Source organism: Nipponia nippon, unplaced genomic scaffold (assembly GCF_047370975.1).
Source record: "Nipponia nippon isolate SJK-2023a ecotype South Korea unplaced genomic scaffold, ASM4737097v1 scaffold_1, whole genome shotgun sequence".
Classification (NCBI taxonomy): Eukaryota; Metazoa; Chordata; class Aves; order Pelecaniformes; family Threskiornithidae; genus Nipponia; species Nipponia nippon.
The window spans coordinates 135,203,331-135,217,870 of NW_028262290.1; the positions used below are offsets into that span (position 1 = coordinate 135,203,331).

Genomic DNA, 14,540 nt, shown 5'->3' on the forward strand with positions numbered 1-14,540 from the left:
GACAAAGCAGCAAGGTGAAGGAATGAAGCCTTAAGGGAAAGGAAGTTTTTTTTTGTGAGAAAATGCTTTCTTCTGGGGTCTTGAATGAGTCTTGAGTTCCTGGGTCACCATTTCTTCTCTGACAGCAAACAAAACCCTAACACAAATCCTCCTGTGGCTGTTAGCTCCTCCGTTAACTCCCAGTGGCTGAAGTCTGCAAAGGATCTCAGTGTTTCAACCCTGTTGTTAATCACAAGGTTGATAATATGATACCAATTGACAGATTTTTTCCTGATTTTCTGGTTTGCATTTTTAAGAGAAAATAACATACATGCAAGAAACATAGAACAATATTTTTGTCATTCTGAACTTTTCAAAATTTTGGTTGTACCAGAACTGAGGCTGCAGATAATTTATAGTAATATCTGCTGATTTCAAAGATTTCCTTTGGTGGCAGGGGAGGAAAAGGTGCTTTGATGCTGCTGCATGGTTTTGCTTCCCCATTTTCAGAATGAAATGCTTTGATATTTCTTGTCACCTTGTTTCTTATTTTGAATTAAGTACAATATTAAAAACTACAGACAGTTTTAAAAGTGGAAATCAAAACAAACAGATCAACTTCAGAGAGCTTTCTTTTTTTATAGATTTGTAGGGCATGTTCAAAATTTCTTAACTGCAGAATTTCTGATGGAACACAAAGAGATAACTTGAATTCTTTTGGCATCTCTAATTATAAAAGGCTTTGCTTACATGTTTATCCACTATTTTAGCAGGAGAATATTTCAGCATACAGGGTGAAATCATTAAGGGGTGAATCGGGATGTTGTAGCAATGGGAGTCATTCTTGCTTGTTGCAGAGGCTGGGAGGCGTGCTGAATGAGTCAGGAACTGCAGAAGGTAGAAAGACCATCTTGCATGTACAGCAGCTCCATGGTGCCCTGATGATCTGGGTTCTCTTCCTACCTCTCTTTGCTGGGAGGTGGTGCCAGGTGACTCTATTAAAACTGGCTTCTCAAAGGCAGTCAGAAACTGTGCGCTATTTGCTTTCTGGGTGTCTGATGGCAGAGGCTATGGAGGACCAAGCTGCAGAACTACTCAGCACTCACAGTTGTAGCTAAAATCAATGGGCAACCGTGATTTTAAAAGCTATAGAATACTTGCTGTGATAGACTTTTTAAAAAAAACCATTCCTACATGTGTGAAATCAGTCTGCCAGCTCTAGCTATGTATCTCTGTTACTTCTGAATAAGAATGTGGATGGTGATTTCCCCTGAACTTATAACGGTATTATCATAATTTGTAGCTGATTGAAACACTATGCAAATTAATGTCATTGTGAAATCTGAGAGAATCAACACAGATTCCTCCTTCAGAGTAAGACTGAGCTGTGTACCAAAATGTGACATGAAGTCACACCTTGAATTACATAGATAAAATGGAATATTCACTAGATGCTTATTAAGAATATCCCCAATGAAATGAAAACTCTAAGAAAATACAGTAGGTGATCACCTAGTGCAAGACAGTAATTATCATGTATATGTTTAAGGGGACAGAATTAACATTTTGACTGCTTTGTTATGAAACTTCAGTGTGCTTTTACTGTAAGGATGTATTTAAGTGTGAGTTTGTAATATGTTGAATAGGTTGTTTCAGAAAAAAATAACTGTGGTTGGTACAAAGCTTTATTTATATTTCTTAAAAGCTGAATCTAATTGGAGTAAACTTTGTTTTTTCTATGTTGCGTGCTTTCCCTTTTTCACTGCTAGTGAGTTTCCTTTTATGCTTCAGCCTTATCATCAAACTATGAGGGCATTTAAGGACTCTTGAAGACAGTGTCCAAGTGAAGAGTTCTTCTTCCACAGTCCTAGTAGATTTGTAGTAATCCACTTATAATTTTACTTGCAGTCTGCTAAACTGGAATATACAGCTCAAAACCAAGATCTTCTAGAACTTTGGGGTTTGATTCCAGATTTGTTAAGGTTTATTACCTCTGGGAGATTTTTAAAAATGAGACTGTCACTGCAGAGTCAGCAGAGGGGCTGGCGTATTCACAATACACACTGATATAATAGGAATTAGGATGGATTAAAAGCTTTGATGGAAGGGTAGAAGTAGACACACTGTGTACAGTGCTCCCCACATTACCTCTTGCTCTGTTTGGGTTTCTTTGTGAGATGTCCTCTCTACTTTTACCAGAAATAGGTCCATATTACAGCCAGAATTTTCAAAATTGATTAAAGACTCTGAATATTGTCAGGTTCTGAGCATTCAACATGAAACATTGTTAAAGTTGCCTAATATTCAGAAAGTGCTCAACACCTCTTTTATGAAAATATGTTTCCTTTGAGCCAGGCCCATAAAATTATTGGTCACCTCAGAACATATAGATCTGTTTCCTTCCCCACTAAGCAAAAAAACCCCAGCTGGACAAAACTGCTATTACTTCTATAGCTTACCATGAACATCAGAGCTTGGCAGGATTTCACTACCTTCAGTTTCTTCTACCAGTGATGCATAACAGTGATTAAATAAGTTCTGTCCTCCTTTGGACTATGGCCATGGTTTAAACTGCTCAGAGGCAACTGAGTCAGATCAGGCTGAGTGCTACCTCCAAGCTCAGCCCCTTTTCTTGATCCAGTGTTCCCTCCTGGCCTCTGTGGTTTCCTCTTTGCAAAAAGCACCTCTCCATATTGCATTGGTTAGCTGCTTCTGAATTTGTGTGCAATATGATGTGAGGTAGCAGATTCCCTGGCCCACAGGTTATGTAATTTTACAACCTTAAAAGGTAAATTATTGATAGATTTCTGGTGCTCCAAAAACAAGTAACTGGAATATTTACAGAGTAAGATCTGGACATGATCTTTGCTTGAGTTTATTATTCTGCCTGTTGCTCCCCCATGCTTCCCATGCCTCTAGACAGACTCAGTTTAATATCCATCCCAGATATATTGACATCTCCAAGCTTCTGGCAATCACCGTTATCTGTCACACTGATGTGCTACACAGGAAAATTGTTTTGCATTTTTTGGTGGAGTTATAAAAAGTTATTGGCATAGGTAGTTTGGAAGACAAAACAGCTTTCTTACCCAGTGAGATAGCATTGTGTTCCAGAAGCATCTGAAGGGAGTCAAGCCTAGTCCACACATATGTTCTATTTCACATGGTGTGTTGAGGCCAAAATTTGGGGCCAGCTGCTCCTAAGTCTTTGGCATGTGCTTTTCTTTAACCACATTGAGCATTGCCTGTGTGTATGTGCTTGCACGGTTGTGGCCTCAGCTTCAGAGCCATATATATGTTTCTTAGCCTCTCAGTGTCTTTTTTTTCTTAAAAAAAAGGAAAATACATCATTTGGAGTCAAGTCTAGAAAAGCAGTTTGCTGTCTTTTGGCTTATTAAAATGCAGTAGTACCAGAAAATATAATGTGACAACAACCGCCTGACTTTTGCGTCTATATGGGATAGACTTTAATATTGTTTTAAAACTTAGACGATATAGGAAATGAAGCCTCAAAACTCATGTATTCTCGTTGCATGTAAACTGGTACTTTTTTGTCACACATGAGGACAGACATTAAAAACAACTTTATAAAGTATTTATGAGGTTTTGATTTACCACAATTATTTTCTCTGGCTTTTAGAGTCTCTGAATAGTATCTTAATGCTAGATCATATTTTCTGACAACAGAACACCAGATACACTGTAATGATTTGGCATTCAGCCTTTTGGAATGAAGGCCAAAACTGGCTAAATAAATCTTTTCCAATAGCAAGGAGCAATGATTGCATTGTAAACTCTGGATAAATCTGTGATATTACAAAAAGCAACTGTTTTGCAATAAATTGAATTGGAAAAAAAAATGTATGGAAAAAATTTCCCATACTGGAAAGATGCCAACATGGCATTATGCTACCAGAGTCTTCTATACTCTTGCAACTGAACATTTAATAATGTGACAGAACGTTTTTTTCCTTGATTATTACACTCAAGGTTGGGTGAGAATCCCAGAAGGGAGTAGTATTTAATAGAAATGTTAACTTTATTAATAACATATAAAACACATTGGGATTCCTAGTAGTCAATTCTACACATGGTTAAGAAAAGGCAGGTGGTCTGTGAAATAGCTTGGGCTCATGCTATGCAAGATTTCTATCACGAGAGACAAAGCTCTGAGTTGCTTTGTATTCAACTGGAGACACTGGAATAAAATATTCACTCGCATGCATTTATTGCTAGTGATGTATTACTGTAGGTCTTAGAGGCAATGCAAGAGATCAGGGCTGCTGTGCTAAACGCTGTGCGAGTGTGTGGATAGACATCATCCTCACCCAGAAGACCTTATAATTGTAAATACAGGTGCCTCAGACCAGGCGGAAAGGGAAGCAGACATTTAAAAGAAACGACCTATGGAAGCCACAAAACTACCAGTGGCAGCAGTGGAAGGCGGAGCGGTCCCAGAGGCTGAGCTTCATGCTGTGAGCTGTGACTTTCAGTCCACCGGAGGGTGGGTTGGTTTGTTTTCCCTTCCGATTTTCGCACGTGGAAAGACTGTATGGAAACACATAGCCGCACATTGATACGACTGTGCAGCCGTACAGGTCCCTCCAGCAGCTTTGTGTGTGCGTTGGACGGGAGAAACAAGAGGGCCCCGTGCTGCTCCTCAGGTCAGGGCCTGGGAGCGGAGGGGCGGGTGCCCTCTGTGACCTCCTGCTGTATCTCTTCTTGAGAAACTTCCCCGGTTTTGCTTTAAAAAGGGCCAGAACCAGCTGAACAAATGTATGGCTATTTGGTGTAGCGTTTCCATGCAGTTCAGGTTAATAGTTCAGTTACAGTGCAAAGACTAAATCCATGTTCTCCAGATAGTGTAGCCCCTACCTCAAAAGAAATAATAGTAAGTAGTAGTAGTAGTAGTAGTAATAATAATAATAATAATAATAATAAGAATAAGAATAAGAATAAGAATAAGAATAAGAATACAGCTATCCCATTATAGTTAGGCAAAGATTTGGAGAGGGAAGGACAAATCAGAATGCAGAAGGCCATACTGAAGTGCAATGAAAGCTCTCGATGGCTCATAAAGCCCTGCGAGGGCAGATTTTTAACTCCCCCGGCTTTATTATGACCCTTTGCATTACCATCTGGAGCTACTGCAGCAGCTACAATGAAAATCAGCAGGGACCGACGCCTTGCCCGGGCTCCCCGCTCCCCTCCGCTGCCGCTGCCGCGGGGCTGGGTCAGCGCAGCGCCGGGCGCGCTGCTCCGGGCCGGAGCGCAGTCGGCAGAGGGCAGAGCTCGGCCCCGGCCCCCTGCAAGGGGCAAGTCACCCTCCCCGGGAGCAGGCGGCAGCGGGGGATCTCGGTGGCTAAGGACGGCTGCAGTATGTACAGGCATGCAGGGAGAGGAGCCTTGGAGTATATCCAGGGCGAAAATCTTAAAGAGTCTTAGCAGCTGAAAGATGTCGAATGCTCGCCTTAGGCTGCGAAGCGTCTGGCACGCTACCGGGGAGTGTGTCAGGATAAGACTGGTACCGTGGCGCTCCAGGGACCGCGCAGAAAACCTTATGATTACAGCTGTAACTTGGCCGCCTCCTGAGTTATCGCCTTCGGTTTCAAACCTCACAACCCATCTGAAATGTAGCGATGTCCCAGCATGATGCACTTAGCACATCTGATTGTTTAATTATTATCCTCCCTTCCACACATGTAGAATCACAGTTTCACCTGCTCATGTGGCACCCACATGTGCTGTCCTGAACATCAGCGTGTGAGCGGCTTGGGATCACTACCAGTGTGGTATCTTCTTCTCCTGCCTTCGTTCATGCTCTTCATTCAAACCGTGGCTTCTGCACACTCCTCTAGGTACCTAATGCATTAACAAAATAATTGTGCAACTCATGTAATACTTAGCAGAATCTTTGTTAACTGCTTTGAAAGTGAAAAGTGCCTTCTAAATAAAAATAGTTAGAAAGAATCCTCGTGCAATAGCTAAACACTTGCCAGGGAAAGTAAATACAGTTTTTGAATTTTATTTTTTTAAAGGCTTCCCATCATTTAAAGCCACATGGACTTTAATTAAGTGCTATCATGTTGGCTGTTCTATGAAAGTATCTCAAGTGTTGCTCAATAAACACAACAGCATAGGTGTTCTCTCAGAACTATGTCAGAAAAGAAAATACATTTTTATTCTGAAAAATACCCACTCCAAGTGTTTTCACTGTCATTATGCAAAGAACACATCCCACTTCCTCATACTATAGCATTTTTTTAAAGTTATTAGGTGTTTAACTGCATTTCCAGAGCAAAAAAATTCATCTGAAAGAGGCTTCAAGGAAGAGGAGGAGGCAGGAAGATTTAGGCAGAAAAAAGGTTTGAGAAAAGCTGCCAATAAATTTATGTCCAGCAAATGAATGCATGTAAGAAGAAAAGGAAAATCCCTAGCAGGAAATATAGATAGACTTCCAGGAATCAGGTACTTGCTGTGTGTATTAATTAGATTAATGTGCTCCTGGTCCAAACCAAAGCATGCTGAACAATACGGAGAGAGGAATCAGTCATATGTTTTTGGTTCCTGTTACGGTCCATTTGCATTGTTTGGGGACTTTATGAAGTGTTTTTGTCACAGAGGCTGGTTTCCTCCACCAGTCTTGTCCTCTGGCAGGCTGGCAGCATGGTGAAGCATGGATAGCAACATTGCTTATGTTCTTGTAGCAAAGGTAGGATTCGGACTCTGTGTTTGGTGCTGTGGCTCTGGGTTCATGTTGTCATTCAGACATTCAAGGTAAGGGGGCCAGAGGGCGGATAAGCTTTTTTCCCAGCAGCTGCTAACAGAGTTTGCAATGCACACTTAAGATGCCACCAGACCAGAGGCAGAGTGATTTAATAAACAGAGAGTTGTCTTGGGACTTTGCGTCCTTTCCTGTCTCTGCCATTGCTGTCCTGCTGAATGACCTTTTCAGCCTAATGCCTCAGTTTCTTCAGCTGTAAAATGGATGCAGTAAGCATTGCAGAAGTCATCAGGAAAGAGCTTTTCTTTCTAGAGAAAAAATGTGATGTATAATAACTGGGCATTATTTATTTTTATCTGGGATGTTTTAGAAGAGAGGGCAGGTTTCGTGTGGTCCCATTTTCTCCTCCCTCATCTTTGCAATACTGTAAGGATGGTGTTAGTGTGTTTTTTATAATTTCTGCTTGGTTGTTTCACTCAGTTCAGAATAAATAAGTATCCATGTGCTGTTCGGCCAGTTTTGAATGCTTCTTCCTTAACATTCTCTCAAATAAGTTGAACATATATATGACGTGAAGTCCCTGTCGGCAGAGGAATCTGGCAGTCAGGCAGCAATTGGTCACAGAGCACTAAAATTAGAGGTAGGGAGTAGGTGAGAAATCTTAAGAGTCACTGTTTGGGAGCTTTTTAGATATGCAGAAGAAGGAGGTGTTTAAAAAGCATTCCAAAACTTAAGTGTGCAACATTACACAGATACTTATTTTAGAAAAATAGATCTTAAACTTTGTAGATTGCTTTCTATTTTCATATCAATAGGGTATTCAACATTTTCAAGTGATAGCATGCCAAGAACATCACAAACATTCAGCCACGGTCTAATTGTGCTGACTAGTTATTTCTAATCTGACAGTAAGCAGTGAATTGGTTAACAGTGTGGGTACTTAAGTGTGCATGTTTATGCTTCAAGGCTGACACTCCAGCAAGATGAATGGGGGAAGTTAACTTTGCTTGATGCTATTGTTTTAGCTGGTAAGGATGAGGATTCAACAAGATGAAAGTATGTTGGTTTACATTGTCAAGCCTATCTTCACAACCAGAAGCTAGAAACTTCCTTTATTATGAGAAAACAAACACATAAATTCTGGGAAATAGAATAAAACCTTCCATTAATCTGCATGAAAGCCTTAAATCATTCAGATTCATAGATTTGCTACCTATGGTAGTTTTTTTGGTCTGCATTTGGAATAAGAGTTTACCATGATCAGACAGCATCGTTGCTCGCATCCATTGATGGGCTAAGAAATGACAGTAATAAAAACAGATACAGCAGGCCTCTGTTTTCTTCGAAATGTAGCTTTTTGGAAATGGCGAAGAAGCAGAAAGAAATGCCAATAGAATACTACCTTGTTCTACTGAAATGTTCTTTCAGAAAAATAAATGAGGTTCTGTTCTTGGCTCTCTTTGTCTTGTTGAACAATATAGGATAACTCATTTGATCTAACTTTACACCAGCTTCCCAACTGCGAAACAAGAATGAATGAGTTATGGATGCTTTCTAAAAATGTTGAGAAATTCAGACGAAAAATTATTATGTAATCCCTAAGCACCAAATTGGATGACCTTTATTCATGTTGAAATAATGAGAACTGTTTACAGAGTAACCTACCGTTCACCATGAGTAAGGATGACAGAATCCAGGCTGGTTTTGTCTTGGCCCAAAGAATACTTTTGAACTTCTGTTTTTGTTAGGTTTTACAGTTCCATTTTCATAAGATTAAAGGGACCTGAAAATGAATAAAATTGCAGGTTAGTGAATGATGCTGTATGTTTGAAGATATCCACACTCTAACTTAATCACTGAACGTATCTCTGAATACTAGTATCTCATCTGTAATATTACTGCTGGGATTTTCAGAAAAATAGCATGTAATGTCAACTCTGTACTTAAACTGTAACCAACAAACCCTGGGGAGCTATCAAGTTATCAGTCTTTAGTACTGAAAACATAACACCGGTTTAAGTATAGCTACTCAAAATGGGTCAAGTTACACCTGGGTTATGTTTTAGTGGACTAAAATTAATAAGGTATTTTCAGCCAAACAGGCAAATTCATAAATGTAGATATTTGTAACCAAATTCCTGATTATATAAGCTCATTTTTATTTAACCCTGTGAAAATTGGTTAGGTGTACCCACACGCATGCAAAACCACCTGTGAACACTGAAGTTCTCAATTCCTTGTGGCACAGAACCTCAGGCTGGAATGGAAACACCAGCACATCAGCAGTCAAAATCTGGATTGGATGCTAAGATTTAAGATGTTTGGGTTTGGAGTTTGAACTTTGCATACTTTAGAGGTAGATGTTATATACTCTGAGTTGAGATCTGTAGTAATTGGTAGGAAATAAGAAAAAAATTGTTCCTTTCGAAACAGAAATGCTTATGTTTCAGATATCTCCATATATGTTCTGTCTTTCTAAAGGCAAAAAAAAATATTAGAGGTCATGATGTAAGAGCTAAATCTGAGCAAGTCACTTCTGAAGCAGCAGTAGAGTAAACATCTTTGGTGGCCTGGGTAAAACAGTTAATGTTTGTCCTATGTACATTTTAATTAAACATGTAAAGACAAAACTGCTTGTCAGATGGGCTACTAGAAATGGAGAATTTTGAGGCTCATGGCAGCCAGTATTTCACATTTACATTCACCGTTTTTCTGTGATTCTGTAAAGGTTATGTCTCTCTATTTTCTCTCCAATTCTACTTGTGAATCTCCAACAGACAGTATGGGTTTGGCCCCAAGTGATTAGGTCTCTTTTTTCAAAGCACATAAATTATTTCTGGGCCATTAATTCTGGGAGAATCTAATCCCAGTTCACTGTTGATTTTGGAAGGAATAAGTTAAGCTCTTCAGCCTATTTAGCAAGGTTGTCACATGTCTAGCTATATGGACTCTTTAACACATGCTTCAGTTAAAGATCCAGACAACAAACTCTAAGCTTGCTTTTTGTAACACTTACTGAAAAGTCAAAGAATCCACAGATGCCTAAATGAATTATGGTGCTACTAATAAAACCTTTAAAAAGCCTGTAGAATATATTAATCCAGTTTTTCCTAATGTTTTGAGGTCTTCATACATAAGGAAATGAAATTAAAAAATCCTTGGTACTATTGGCTTTATGCATGTGTATGCAATATTTAATTTTGAAATTAAGTATTTCAGAACTTCTGAAGTGGAACAGAGACACAACTGTCCTTTCCAAACTGTACTTTCCAAAATGCAAATAGCAAAAGAACACTAGAACCAGTTTTACGATGTTTCTGCACTTAGTCTTATGATGGATACCGATCCATTTAGTGGTTTTGTCTTTTAATTAGAGATATTTACATACTTTTCTCAACATACTTTCATGGTCATCACATAATTTTGTGCATATGTACATAATATCTATCTATATTAGAAAACTGTTATTTCCATTTTCCTAGTAGGAAATTGAGGCACAGAGAGACTAAGGGACTTTTTCCAGATCACAGAGGACATGAGTCAAAGCAGGCTAAATGATCTTGCATTTAGGGTTAACTTCTAAGTTACTATATGTCTTTCCTTAGGACAAATCAGTGTAAACAATGAATTAAACTGCTAAATGTTTGTTTGAAAACCAAACAAAACATTATTAATTTAATTTGGTGAGTAAAAAAACCCAACAACACAGAATATTTCTACAGTTAGCCTTATTTTGATGTGTATTTTGGGGAAGGGAAGAGCAAGATTGTTATTTTTTCCCATCAGAAATATCTATGTAGTTTGCCAATATCTGCTTTGGCAATACTTTACTATTAATGTATATATTTTGCCTTTTAGAAAACTGGTTTCCCAAGGTTGCAAAAAACCATGAGCAAAATCATGTGGCAGGAAACATTTAAACATGAAAATATGAAATATAGTTCAGATTTGATAAATTCAGTGTCAAAAGACACACTTCACGATACTTAAAAGACATCTTCAGCCTAAAAATACACTCTTGATTGAGAAGAAAATGAAGGCAGCAATAGAAATCCACAAAACTAAAACCAGGAGTAATAGCAATGAGTTTAAAACTGACTCTGGGGAAATATGGACAATTGACACAGGAAGCTGAAAGTATCTTTGAAAAACTCTGTAGAGGACAGAGGAAAATAAGAAACAATACTTTAAGTATATAAAGAAAAAGTGAGATCTTAGTAATGATTTAATCCAGTACTCAACAAGGATAGTAAAAACATGGATCATGATGTGCAAAAGGCAAATGTGTTCATGCACATCTGTTCTTCTAGAAAAAGACAGGAAGATCTATTTCTACCTTAAAGCTAATGAAAAATATTTTCTATCCCATCAGTAGCTAGAAACAATGCTCAACAAATATTATTACTTTTTTTTTTCCAAATTGGCAGGATCAGATAATAGCCTTGATGCAAGGTAAGGTGGTTTATTTCAGTGTATTAATAATTTTTTAATTATGGAATTCTGGGGAAATTGCAGAAGACTTAATTAATGCTGTGATTTTCAGTTAAAAATCTGTTAAAAATCATACAAAAGACTGACTAAAATGGAGGGAGTAAAGAAATAAGTATATATATAAAATAGTCATGCAGGGAAAGATATTTCTAGTGTAGTCCTGTGAGGATCTGTTCTTTCTCCAGCGCCATTCAATATCTTTAGCAAAGTCTGGAAGATGTGAAATTATCAATAGCAAAACTTACAGGTTGCAAAATAATTTGGCAATTAATGATTATGAAATGGGAATGAGCTAACCTGGAGTGCTCATTAAGATAGATTCATTAAAACAAGATATTTTTGCATAGACAAACCTGAGGTCAAAGGACAAAGAATTTACATAACACGTATTGGGGAACTGAATCCTCCAGAGCAGGTACTCTAGAAAAGACTTAAATAATAATTTGAAAGTAAGCTACCACAATGATGCTATGATTAAAATGTCAGATGCAATCCTTTCATGTCTAAGCAAGGGATGGAGAGGGTGATACTCCCGCTGTGGATGTCATTAGTGAGAGCATTCCTGGAATACTCTGTCCAGTTCTAACATTTACACTTTGAGAAGGACACTGACGAACTGGAATGGGCTCAGAAGAAAACTGCAAGAAAAGTATGAGGTCTGGGACATGTGCCTTATACTGAGACACTAAAGAAGCTCGATTTACTCAAGGTTAAAAGGAGACTTTATCACAGTCTGTAAGACCTTTCATGGAAAAGATGTTCTTGACCAGTCTGATTAGTTAACTAACAAAGTCTTTAAAATTAATTTTTAATTTTTAATTATTGCTGTTACTTGATCATTATCCAATTAATAATAAAGATGGAACTACTGGAAATTTAATTTTGACAATTCTGAGCTGGAAACAGAGCACAAATATCAAGTGATAGTAATTAATGTTTGGAACAAATTCCGACATAGCAATGTGCTGGATTTTCCATCTGTTGCAGTTCTTAAATTGAGCTGTAACATATCTCTCAGAAAGACACCCAGTCTAGAACAGATATTATGGCTGATGCAGAAATTGCTGTGTCCTGTTCTCTAATTTATATAGCAGGTCAAGTTAGAAGACCAAAAGGTATCTCCTGGCTATAAAATCAGTCAGGAAAAAGTAGCTAAGGTACACTATGGTAAAAAAGACAGCACATCTGTACTCCGAATACCACCATCACAATAAAAAATGGAGTGAAAAGGGAAAATGATGTTAAATGACAGAAGAAAGGATGACTGTTTTTAATGCATAGCTGACAATTAAAAGACCATATTTCTGATACTGAGCCTGCATCTAACTTCCTTACTTTGTCCAATTCAAGTAATTTTTGCTAGGTACAGTTTTGTTTAATTTGCTTTGTAATTTCTACTGATGAGTCTGAATTAAGTTTAGAGCATGCAAATCAAACACAATGATCATTGCAAAACATACTGGATTTGATATATGGTTGTTGTACGCACCAAGGAGGCACAGGGAGTTTTTCTTTAGCTATTCTAAAAAGAGCTGGAGTGCAGATGGGTCTGACTGAAAAAAGTATACAAATATATCACATGTGTGTTTATGGTCTTCTGTCCTGCTTAAATCAGGTTCTCCACTGGCACTTCATTCTACTCCATTGTTAAATGTGTGTATTAATGGCTACAATATTTTGCAAGGAAAGGCTAAAGGCATTAAGACTTTGGGGTTCTTTTGTTTGTTTTTTTTTCCCTAAAAGAAAGCATTGCGGTCTGTGATGAGAAAGGGCTTTATAGCGGCAATGGCACGTGTATTCATTCAAGAAACATAAGTCCTCTAGTGTCATCTAGTAATCTTTGGGAAGGTCCATAGATTCAAATGTGCATTATATTTTGTGTTTTATACATATGGGCCAAAATGCAACTCTGTTGGCTCAAGTCCTTATATAATGTTATCTAATGCACTGTTCTTTCATTTCTACTGTAACAGGCACACTTCTCTTTAGTGAACAAAAACATATATGTTTTTATGCTCTGCTTCATTTTGAGAATATGCCTCTGTTTATATTCCAAGCTCTCTTATTAAAACACATATGTCCTTCTTGGGCTGGTTACCAAAATGACTTCTTAACAGTCTTAGTTACAAACACTTTATGACTTCAACAAAAAGATAGTGTTAAAATTGAAAGCTTCTTCAAATAGGCAACCACTTCACAATTCTTTACCTGAAAGCTTTTATCATTTACATTGCTTGGTCTTTTCTCTGCTTCCTCTTATGCTTCTTCTGCCAGTGTTTGGTATTTGTTAAACTTCCTCATCTATTTAGAAGATTTCTTGAGCTTGGAAACTTTCCAGGGGGAAAAAAAAAAAGGCTTTCTGTGAACTCTGATAAATTATTTTATTAACAGTGAAAAGTTAGTAATTTCAGTTCTAAATACAAGGACTATGTGATTTTGTTTGTTTGTTTGTTTGTTCTGTTTTTACATCCCAGTAAATTATTCTGCACAAGTTTTGCTCATTTCTGAACAGATTTGGCCTCATACAGAAAGTCTTTAAGGATTTCATCTATATCATTAGAAAATACTCTGAGGGTGGGAACATCTGGAAATAAACTATATGACCCACTTTAGCATACTTTGCACTGTGAAAGCTTGTATATTATTTCAGTGGCCCCTGGAGCTGCTGTTCTGGAGAGTTTCGCTCAGCCTGGACCTCAAAACGACTCATCTCTTCTATCCCTTGCTCCCCCAAAATAAATTCATAACATTCAGGGCATGAGGGAGGATTGTGAGCATATTAATGTATAGATCACTTTTGGTTAAAGAATACTTTGCCCAGTATAGCCTGTATTCTTCCGTTTCAAGGCTTCTGCCTCCCAGCGCAGCCATGAAGAAATTGCTTCCTTGTCTCACCAGGAGAGCCATGACGGCAAGTACCTTGCTTGTTACTTACTGCTCTGTGGTGTATTAAAGGCATCTGTATTGAATCATTCATTTGTGCAGCAGTTTGTGCACAGCTTAGTGAATGAAGCAGTGAGCTAATGAATGAACATTCCTACTTAAAACAGACATATATATCTTTCAAGTTGTATTCCTTCATCTCGATGGCATACCTCAGCCCATTGGCTCAGTCCAAAGTAAATCCATAACATGTCATAGCTGGACAGACCTCTGATGAGATTCTTTTCAACAAGTTAGCATACTGTTAAGTCATTATTTTCAAGGTCTCTAACACAGAAGTCCCTTGTTGAACAACTTTGCTTTATTTGGCCCACTGTGTGAAGGCACGTTTGAGTGAGATTTTTAATTCCCAATTCATGAATATTATTCCAACACAAATGTAAATCTTTGTAAGCATTGGACT

General features: G+C 38.0%; 1 long non-coding RNA gene across 2 annotated transcripts in view; it reads right to left on the minus strand.

Annotated features, from left to right (window-relative positions):
- Nucleotides 1-5,497: 5,497 nt before the first annotated feature.
- The window catches only part of LOC148057632 (uncharacterized), a 31,138-nt gene continuing 22,095 nt past the window's right edge, over nt 5,498-14,540 (minus strand). Inside the window, exons 4-6 of one of the 2 annotated variants that reach the window (XR_015704445.1) lie at nt 13,403-13,524; nt 8,369-8,486; nt 5,498-5,841 (exon numbers count right to left, since the gene is read on the minus strand). This is a non-coding gene — a long non-coding RNA (uncharacterized LOC148057632). Of the gene's footprint in view, nt 5,842-6,003; nt 7,332-8,368; nt 8,487-13,402; nt 13,525-14,540 lie in introns of those variants that run through there. The other variant, XR_015704440.1, reaches the window with a different exon arrangement.